Consider the following 11,133-nt stretch of genomic DNA (forward strand, 5'->3'; position numbering starts at 1 on the left):
CTTTCTACCATCACCACCCGCCCCTTCAGCAGTTCGCTCACGGCTTCCAGCAGATCCTTCGGGATTCAGGTTCTTCACAGCAGCAACTACAGCCTGAACGATGGCTGCTTGAACTGCAGGGCTAAGTTGAACTTCCTCGTTGTTGTTCTGGTCTCCTCCAGCTGCGCTTCCTTCATCTTCGGTGTGGGAAGCTTCTTCCACCGAGGGTTGCCGGACAAGACGAGGCCTGCCACGACGCCCAGCGCGACCCCCAGTTTCAACAAATTCTCCAGCTCCAGCCATTAGTATTCTAAAGGGGAAAACACAAACATCGTCACTCAAGGAACCGTTTAGTACAAGGATGGTAAGGCTAACAGGTAATAACAGTGGCCAGTTGTGATTAGCTGATCACGTTACTTTCCGTGTCCTATACACTTCCTTTTATGAGTCTATTTGTGCTGGTTCTACTTAAGTAGTTAGTCAAATCAACAATCAATTATTCCTATCCGTACCAATCTCATATCTTTTCTTTCTCATTAACATATATCATTTAATCATACCTTTCACCTTTACTGATCTTGCTTGAGCGACACATGACATTCTTGAACTGGCATCTTCTTTCTTTTCTTACTTAAATCCCATTCTCTGTTCAAGTTTAAGCATGTAGGATGCTTAAATCTCTTGAACTTTGCTCTGATACCAACTTGTAAGGCCCCGTTACCGGTAACCCTACTTTCGTGTTGGATTTACTCATAAACACAGTTCTAAATATCAGAGTTAATTAAAAACTTTACGCGGAATATAAAACTTTCATAAAACATTACATATCGATTCATAATCATGTCTTAAAACATTCCTCTTGTCTTTCAAAATCAAAACATAACTTAATAAACATATCAGATCTTCAGATGCCAGGCTTTAGTCTTCTGCCATGTGTCCTCCACTCAAGCCAGCTGCCTCAACCTACTCACCTGCGTGCATACTAAAAGTCAGCTACGCTGAGTGAGTTCTAGTTAATCATACAATACCATACAATACCATATTACATACATACGTACTTAACCTCATAACTTTCTTTCATACACACATAAGTACTCATGCCTTCATTCTTACTTACATAATTTCTTTACATTCATAATCATACGTTTTAAAGAGCCTTTCGCCCTATAACCTCACAGATATTATAAGGGTCTGGTCCCTAACATCACAGATATTATAAGGATCTGGTCCTTAACATCACAGATATTATAAGGGTCTGGTCCCTAACATCACAGATATTATAAGGGTCTGGTCCCTAACATCACAGATATTATGAGGGTCTGGTCCCTAACATCACAGATATTATTAGGGTCTGGTCCCTAACATCACAGATATTATTAGGGTCTGGTCCCTTGTTTTCGAATATTCGTAGGGTTCGATTCCCTCTTCGTTACCATACAACCATACATCATACCTCGAGTATTATTAGGGCTCGGTACCCTTTTCGTAACCATACAACCATACAACCGTTATTTCCTTCTTTTATTAACTTTATTACGTTCATACACATAAACATACATATCATACTTGCCATATTTATAACGTTACAACCTGACAGTACGTGCAATATCCGAAGATCGTTCACGTACCATCAAGCAATCATTCATACATATCATACTTACCATATTTATAACGTTACAACCTGACAGTACGTGCAATATCCGAAGATCGTTCACGTACCATCAAGCAATCATTCATACATATCATACTTACCATATTTATAACGTTACAACCTGACAGTACGTGCAATATCCGAAGATCGTTCACGTACCATCAAGCAATCATTCATACCTATCACATATATCACATATGGCATACACTTATCACTTAGGATAAATGTATTAACAACACATCAAGTATGCACACAGCCCCGAGAACATAACAAGGAATGGGGCTAGAAACTCACCTGGATCCTGTTACGCTCGCCGTTGATCGTAATTCCTTTCTTTAACTGGGCTCGGCTAACTGTATAATATTTACACATATCAATTAACTACTACTTCTCGTTTTGTATTTCTATCTATATATGACCCACAATGAACGGGGGTCCGGGGGCAGCGCCCCTGGCAGCGGGGTTCTAGGGGCGGCAGCCCCTAGCGGGGTCCAAGGGGCAGAGCCCCTGGCTGGCGTTAAGCTGCCAGGTCAGCTTGGAAAAATTTTATTTTCGATAACTGCCTTAACACATTTTCCATTAGGTTTTTAATTTATTTTCTAAGCGAACTTCACTTTAGGCGAAGTTAAACCTTAGGCGAACTTGGCTTCAGGCGAAGTTAAACCTTAGGCGAACTTGGCTTCAGGCGAAGTTAAACCTTAGGCGAACTTGGCTTTTAGGCGAGGTTAAACCTCAGGCGAACTTGGCTTTTAGGCGAAGTTACCATTTAGGCGAAGTTGCCATCAGGCGAAGTTGCCATCAGGCGAACTTGGCTTTTAGGCGAAGTTACCATTTAGGCGAAGTTGCCATCAGGCGAACTTGGCTGCAGGCGAACTTATCAGGCGAACTTGGCTTGCAGGCGAAGTTCATCAGGCGAACTTAGCTTGCAGGCGAAGTTCATCGCTTGAAGGCGAAGTTGCCCAGATGAAGGCGAAGTTGTCGCGCTGCAGATCTGTTTGCCCATAACTCCTTCGTTTCTTAGCCAAATAACTCGATTTTGGTACCCACGGAATCGTATGATCGGCGCCTACAAATCCCAACCATCAAATCGGCCTAAAATCGACGTTTTAGGGGTCCGATTTGGGCAGTTGTGTTTCGGGTCCGATTAACCCGTCAAATCCTAACCATTTTCAGTAATATTAGCTTTGCGGGATTAGTTCTTACCTTTCCAACTCAGATCTACCAGCACAATCTCGGGTCTTGACTTCGGATCTCGGTCGGTTATGTGTGTGTTTTTGAGTGTGTAAAAGAGAAAGATGGAAATAAAATGATATCTTGGGCTTGGGATGGGTATTTATATCTCTCAAGCCCACGGGCCCAAGGCCCATTCTCATTTAACCCATCTTACGTAATCTAAGCCCATGACCCGTTCCTTACTCGACATTAAATAACTAAAACGTGAAATCACTAAACATAACTTTCTTTTATTTAACATTATAAAAATTTTAGGATGTTACATAACGTGATAGAGTTTTTAAATGTAAAGGATTTTTTCTGTCATTAAATTTGCCAAAAGATGTCTATTGAATAACCGTGCAAACATAAAGGACGTCTTTTGCCATTTTGTCGATAAAATATATTGATGATATGGAAAATAATAAGGTTGTGAGTGGGAAGAAAAAGTGTGAGAGTATTGAATGTGAAATGTGCATGTAGGAAGGATAAATTAAAAGTTCATGTGGCATGCTGACTAGGCTTGCATGTAGCCTTGTGGATAGTCTAAGATTGGATTAAAATTATATTCTAGAGATTTTTTAGGGAGGGGAGAGGAGGGGAGAGAAAATGCTAGAAAAATTAAGTCCATACAAATCTTTTCAAATTGGAGAGATTATGAGAGAAAATGTGTGTATAACATTAACTACCTATTAACTCCTAAATTTTCTTTCCTTTTCTTTCATTTTCATTAAACTTAGGGATGGCAATAAGTCGGGTTTAGGTATTCCCAAACCCATACCCGGTTATGAAAGTCCGTTCCAAACCCATTCCAAACCCATTGGGTTTTAATCGGGTAATTACCCGTCGGGTTTCGGGTTTCCCCATCGGGTTTCGGGTTTCTTATCAGGTTTTAATAAAATACCCGTCGGGTATACCCGGCTCAAAACCCGCTAAGTTTCTACCAGGTTTTGACAAAATATAACTAATCGATTACAAAGATGGTCACTATAAAGATAAAATGTCACAAATAATTGACATAAACAAGTTTCGACAAATAATATAATCGGAATATAGTATATATATAATATAATAAGCTATATCGGGTACATCAGGTATATAATCGGGTAAATGGGTTTATGTTATCGGGTAATCGGGTATATTAGAAATCCCAAACCCGTCCCAAACCCGCGAAAAATTTCAAAACTAATCTCAAACCCTAATGGGTCGGGTATTACCCATCCCATTTATGTCGGGTTTTGGGTTTTCGCATCGGGTTCGGGTTTCATTGTCATTCCTAATTAAACTGAGGAACATTAAAATGAAGTGATACATTCCCCACCCCCCCTCTCTTTCTTTCTCACGTTAAAGACGTAACGTGATAGAGTTTTTAAATGTAAAGGATTTTTTCTGTCATTAAATTTGCCAAAAGATGTCTATTGAATAACCGTACAAACATAAAGGACGTCTTTTGCCATTTTGTCGATAAAATATATTGATGATATGGAAAATAATAAGGTTGTGAGTGGGAAGAAAAAGTGTGAGAGTATTGAATGTGAAATGTGCATGTAGGAAGGATAAATTAAAAGTTCATGTGGCATGCTGACTAGGCTTGCATGTAGCCTTGTGGATAGTCTAAGATTGGATTAAAATCATATTCTAGAGATTTTTTAGGGAGGGGAGGGGAGAGAAAATGCTAGAAAAATTAAGTCCATACCAATCTTTTCAAATTGGAGAGATTATGAGAGAAAATGTGTGTATAACATTAACTACCTATTAACTCCTAAATTTTCTTTCCTTTTCTTTCATTTTCATTAAACTTAGGGATGGCAATAAGTCGGGTTTAGGTATTCCCAAACCCATACCCGGTTATGAAAGTCCGTTCCAAACCCATTCCAAACCCATTGGGTTTTAATCGGGTAATTACCCGTCGGGTTTCGGGTTTCCCCATCGGGTTTCGGGTTTCTTATCAGGTTTTAATAAAATACCCGTCGGGTATACCCGGCTCAAAACCCGCTAAGTTTCTACCAGGTTTTGACAAAATATAACTAATCGATTACAAAGATGGTCACTATAAAGATAAAATGTCACAAATAATTGACATAAACAAGTTTCGACAAATAATATAATCGGAATATAGTATATATATAATATAATAAGCTATATCGGGTACATCGGGTATATAATCGGGTAAATGGGTTTTTGTTATCGGGTAATTGAGACGGGTAATCGGGTATATTAGAAATCCCAAACCCGTCCCAAACCCGCGAAAAATTTCAAAACTAATCTCAAACCCTAATGGGTCGGGTATTACCCATCTCATTTATGTCGGGTTTTGGGTTTTCGCATCGGGTTCGGGTTTCATTGTCATTCCTAATTAAACTGAGGAACATTAAAATGAAGTCCCCCTCTCTTTCTCTTTCAGTTATCCTCTCTTTCTTTTCTCTCCATAAATAAAACTTGGAAACATAGCGTAAAGTTGCAACTTCTATAACTATGAGAAATAAATAACAATATAAACAGATTATACGGACCACACGTATACTTAAAATTTTAAATTACTTCTCATCCGCTAATTATTGGTCCACATGTATGAAACCACAAAATAAGATATTTTTTGAATTAATGATTTTGCTTTTTCTTACGGACCACACGTATACTTAAAATTTTAAATTACTTCTCATCCGCTAGTTATTGGTCCACATGTATGAAACCACAAAATAAGATATTTTTTGAATTAATGATTTTGCTTTTTCTTTCTTTCTTTCTTTTTCTTTTTCTTTTTCTTTTTCTTTTTCTTTTTTCTTATTTTTTTGGGTATATCTTAGCTTTTTCTAATTTGGATTTTAATTCCAAGTTTTTTGAAGTTAAAAAAATGGATTAAATCTTTTAAACGTGTGGTGGATTGTTGTAACACTGGCAAACGAGTATGACAAGAAATTTATGCATGCTGCTTTTTTTTTCCCTAAAGATTCCATATGACACCTTATTAGGTTGTTCATATTGTTCGTGTATTTTGCAGTTTATGCACACGTTCAAGGTAAAGAATAAATGTTTATAGCTGTAAAATAAAAAGTCTACTTGAAACATCATAATTTTTTGGTCCGACGTTCCAAATACCCACCGAAATATTGTAAGCAAGTTTCGACGTAACACGACCCCTTTTGGGTGTAGGCTACTATACTCGGTGGATGCTGCTTTGCCATTGGATGTTAATCTTCTTGACATATGGTAGACCCATATCAATGTTTTGTGCCATTTTGATGAGTCTAAATTCAAATTTCACTTTGTGTTTCATCATCATTATCTCTCTCTCCCCTCTTGTGTGTGGGTGTGCATGCACGTGCACTTGATTAAGGCTGCCCCAAGTGATGTGTAGCCCGTGCAACAGCACAAGGCCTAAAAAATCTAGGGCCCAAACAAATAATCAAAGCTCATGACAGATATAGATAAATTACATACAGAAGTTTATTTAACATAATTGTCTTGTAGTTCTGATGGCTTGCAGCTGTTTGTGTAATGTTGGACGCACGGATGCAAATTCGAGTTGTGGCACTTCAGTTCACGTACTATTTTTTTTGTTTCCATAATCCACCAACACCAAAGCTTTTTTCTTTTCTACTTGTTGGGACTATGTTGCTATGCATAGTTGACTTCTTATATAAAGATTTTATTATATACATAAGTTTGTTATCATAAGTCTATACTTAAATTTGAAACATAACTAATAACTTGTAATGTAAACGCTCATTTAGTTTCGACTAATTTAAAGAATAAAACATATTTGTCTTTTAACCCAAACAAACCAATTACGGGTCATTTTCTTGGGTCTGCTAAAGTCTTTGGGTCTGCTAAAGTCTCTGTGTTCTTTGAGACGGCCCTGCCACAAATGCACGCACGTATAAGGTTAGGATGGGTACAAAAGAAAATTTAAGTACAAATGTTAAGACACAAAAGAGTAAAGGGCCGCATATCCTCTGCGGACTTCATTCATTAGATAATACCTAACCCAACACATTATTTGCATATATCACCTCTAAAGCTAAAAATATCAAATTGCAAATTTTGGTTTATTTTATTCGAAACAAATTATAGAATAGCTATTTTATAGTTCTTTTATTGAAACTTACAATTACAAATTTATTAATTTCTAACAATGATTCATTTTTTCATAGAAACCTTCCGAACACATATTCGAGATGTAAACAGCACCTAATTTATTCGAACATTATACAAGCATTGGGCATGTATAAGCTGGATGAACTTCATAAAAATAATACAATAAAATCAATCAATCAATCATACCCAGTAAAGTCTCACCAATAGCATAACTATAAGTAGGGTCTGGGAGGGTGGGATGTAGGCACACCGTACCTCTATCCACATGGATAAAGAGGTGGCTTTCAGAGAGACCCTCAACTCTAAGGTATATATGTATGAAGCGATACAAAGGAGATCAGAGTTCAACAGTAATAATAATAATAATAACAATAATAATAATATTAATACTATTTATGTAGAGAAAATATTATTATGGTGTGTGACTAAAATAAGGTAAATAGAAGCCATAAGGTATTCATTTCTCCCTGAAAATCCTTAACTTTAATTCTGCTTCTCCAAGCATTCCTATCCTCAACCATGTCATCGGAGAGGTTTAGGTCTATCAAATCATGCTTAATCCTCTCATCCCAAGTCAATTTAGGTCTTCCTCTACCCCTTCTCCCCTCTATAGTAATGTTTTCTATGGATCTAACGGGATTCGTCGTTTGTCTTCTATTCACATGTCCAAACCATCTCAATCTCCACTCTTTTATCTTGTCTGCTATGTTCGCCACCCCTAATCTCTCCCGAAACACGACGTTTCTTATTCGGTCTAACCTTGTGTGCCCACACATCCAACGTAGCATTCTCATTTCTGCCACCTCCATCTTCCGCACTTGTGCCTTTTTGATGGCCCAACAATCTGTTCCATATAGCATTGCAGGTCTTACTGCAACCCTATAAAATTTTCCCTTTAGTTTAGTTGGGAAACTCTTGTCGCACAATATACCTGTGGCTGCTTTCCATCTACCACATCCTACCTGAACTCGATGGGTCACATCACTGTCTAATTCCCCATCGCTCTGAAAAAATGATCCTAGATACTTGAACTTCGTTACCTGCGGAACCACCTGCCCTTCAATGGTAATCTGTGCGTCCTCATTGTCATTTACCCCTCCAAAAGCATAGTGAAGATACTCCGTCTTAGACCGACTAATCCTTAAACATTTTGTCTCTAAGGCTGTTCGCCACTCGTCAAGTCTCTAAAAAATAATACAATAAAATACTCTTTACAAAAGTAACTACAACACAATGAGTCATCAAGCATTTAGTCTAGACAACCCTTGTCTCTATGGTATCCTTAATGGATTCTACACTTCCTTATCACCTTAAACCTTTGTGTAAGACACATTTTTTACATTCATCCTAAATCCAAAACCATCAAATTAAAATCGCACACAAAATCGCTTGAAATGCTAATATCCCGTGAAGTGTAATCAAATCCCGACATATTTGGAAGTAGGGATCGCTTGAAACTGGAAGCACATACAGGGACATTTTAAAACTTGAATCGCCAATTGTTGGTGAATTTTAATCGAACCAATCATCGGTGAACTAGAAGAGTTGTGTTTGTTGAAGAGGGTATTTTGTCAATATGTATAATTTGTTTATTTTTTTTATTTTTATTTTATATTATTTTTCTTTGAACAACAACTTTCATTAAAAACATGACAAACCCGCTAGTAAGCAAACAAAGGAACAACAAACAAAATTAAACATCAAACTCCAACAATATTCTCCAATCTATTCCTAACTTTCTCGACCGATCCTAATCACTTTCTATGTTATTAATACAAAATCTGTTTTATATTTAATTATCCATATGTCTATATACAAAGTTTAAAAACTTCGGGTATAAACGGGTCGGTCCGGGTAAGAACCGAGTCTGGGAGGAATATGTGGAACCTGGAAGGGTTTTTTCTGGTATGAACGGGTCTTAAGTGGGTATGGGTCCTAATGGGTAGAAATTGGAGCCGGTTTCAGGTCGGGTCCATCCGTCCAGAACCAATTGTTTCGCCTCTACTCCAAATTAAGCAAATGAATAAACTTCAAAGATATGACAACCAAAGCCATAATATACATCCATAAAACCATAAGGCAGGAGGTATATTTTGAATGAATATATTTTTAAAATTTGAAGCTAAGATATAAAAGAATTAAAACACCGTGTCACCATAACACGTCCCTATAATTACAAATAATCCTGACTATCAGATACTTTTACACGGAACCGAAGGCCGGCCGGAGAAGAAAGACGACCGGCAAAACGGGCGGTGATGTTGGTTCTGGCTAATCAATTTTCCGACACATTCGTTGTGGAAGACGTGACCGCATCGGCTGAGCTGGCACACCACGTCATCTCCTTCGTAATTTTTGGAACAAATGAAACACATTTCTTCCACGTCCCTATGCCTTCGCTCTAGCAGATCCTCGAATCGGATGATGGGAAGATCCACTTGCAATTCGTGGTCATGAAGATAAACTTTGTCGTATCCGAATATGTAAAACAAGGAAGTCTTTAGCAGATTGATCACTTCTTTTCTGATACGAAAAACTGGAAAGAGAACTGATAAAATGAAGAGGATGTTGATAAACATTTTTTGTTAATTTAGATTTGTAAGTTGTAAAGAAAACATAACGTGTGTTATTATTTATAGGGAGGAATGGGACCATGCGCAATTTGTTATTATCAATTTGTGGGTTTATTATTAATACAATTAATTCTACTTTTTCAATTGTCAACTTGAGTCACCTTTTGGGGTTAGTATCAAAACCGTGTTCGCGTCTTGGATTTAGATATATAGATGTTACATGTACACAACAGTGTGGGTTCCTCTCGCCACATGGTCCCATGCAGCCATGCAGTATCTAGAAGAAAATGTCAGTGACCATAAATTGTGACGAAATTTAAAAGTTATTTCTTTCTCAAGATTCAGAAAACTTTAAAATTTTTAAACACACAATCATCATCATCATCATCATTTAACTGGTATTATTCTTATTAACAATATTTCTCCACCCATACGTACATAATTGTGTTAATGATCTACGGTCCAAGTGATTGAAGTGAGATACTAAAAAAAAATATTTATAAATAAGAGGTCATCAGTTCAAGTCTAACATATAAAAAAAATGAGTCATCATTCATCAACCACCACTATAGTGACACATTTTTCATCTCCTCTCCCAAACTAGTATAATTGAAATCCATCTTTAACCCCTCACATTCTACATTGCTAGAAGCACCATCGTCTCCTCGTTGGCTACTACTCGCTTTCTGTGTCCATTTTTATCTTCCCTTAATTGGGATCTACAAACTGAACTCATCTCCTCATCGGTGGTTCCCTATATGAATATGGTATTTGAAGAAACACTAACCGGACCCCGGGCAGATTACTGGTAACCTGGGGGTTGGATAGCTGTTTCCCACGAGGGGTTAGACCCTTGGAAGATGGTTCTTCTGATAACCTGCAAAACAGACACCGTGAGCTCGTCACTGAGAAGGGGGGGGGGGGGTTCCTCCTTGTGACCACCCTCCGGCGTGAGAATCAGACTAGATTGCTCTTTAAATATAAAAATATATTAAGAGATTGCTAGAGCAGATATCAGGTATAATATGATGATAATGTAAGATATGTTGTTTTTAGATGATCATACCATTTGGGGTATTTATAGCCGAAGGTAGGTTTCCAATGAGGTATGGCCGGCTGCAACAGTGTTCCTGTTCATCAACAGTAGCCTACGCACGTGCCCTGCTGGTAGTTGGTGGGTAGGCAGCGGCTGATAGCGACCAGGCCTGCTGTATACTATTCCCTTTCCACCAACTGCCGGCTACGCACGTGGTATGACAGTAGTTAGTGAGTAGGCAGCGGCTTAATAGTGATATAGTACAGGAGCATGCTGCTCGCCATACTCAGCGAGCTGTCGTATCCTTGATCAGATCTTTCGCCCATACCTCGTCAGGTACAGTAAAAGGTCCTTCAGTATACAGACTGGCTTATTTGGGCGGGAGTATTCCCCCTCCCGCCTCTGTGCGGGATTGCTCCCGGCTTTGCTCATTCCTTCAGGTGACACTGAATGATCGAGAGCTAAGTACCTAGTGCGTGTAGCCATGCTGCGCGGGTGGCCTTCCCTCATGGCTTGTATCCGAGGCTGCGGGAACAGGCGGAGTCCTTCACCATGGGAGGCATTTCCTGCGGGACCAGCTTGCA

The sequence above is a fragment of the Bidens hawaiensis genome, unplaced genomic scaffold (genome assembly GCF_021521415.1).
Source record: "Bidens hawaiensis isolate Kalapana, Puna unplaced genomic scaffold, B.hawaiensis_p1.1 tig00028495_1, whole genome shotgun sequence".
NCBI lineage: Eukaryota > Viridiplantae > Streptophyta > Magnoliopsida > Asterales > Asteraceae > Bidens > Bidens hawaiensis.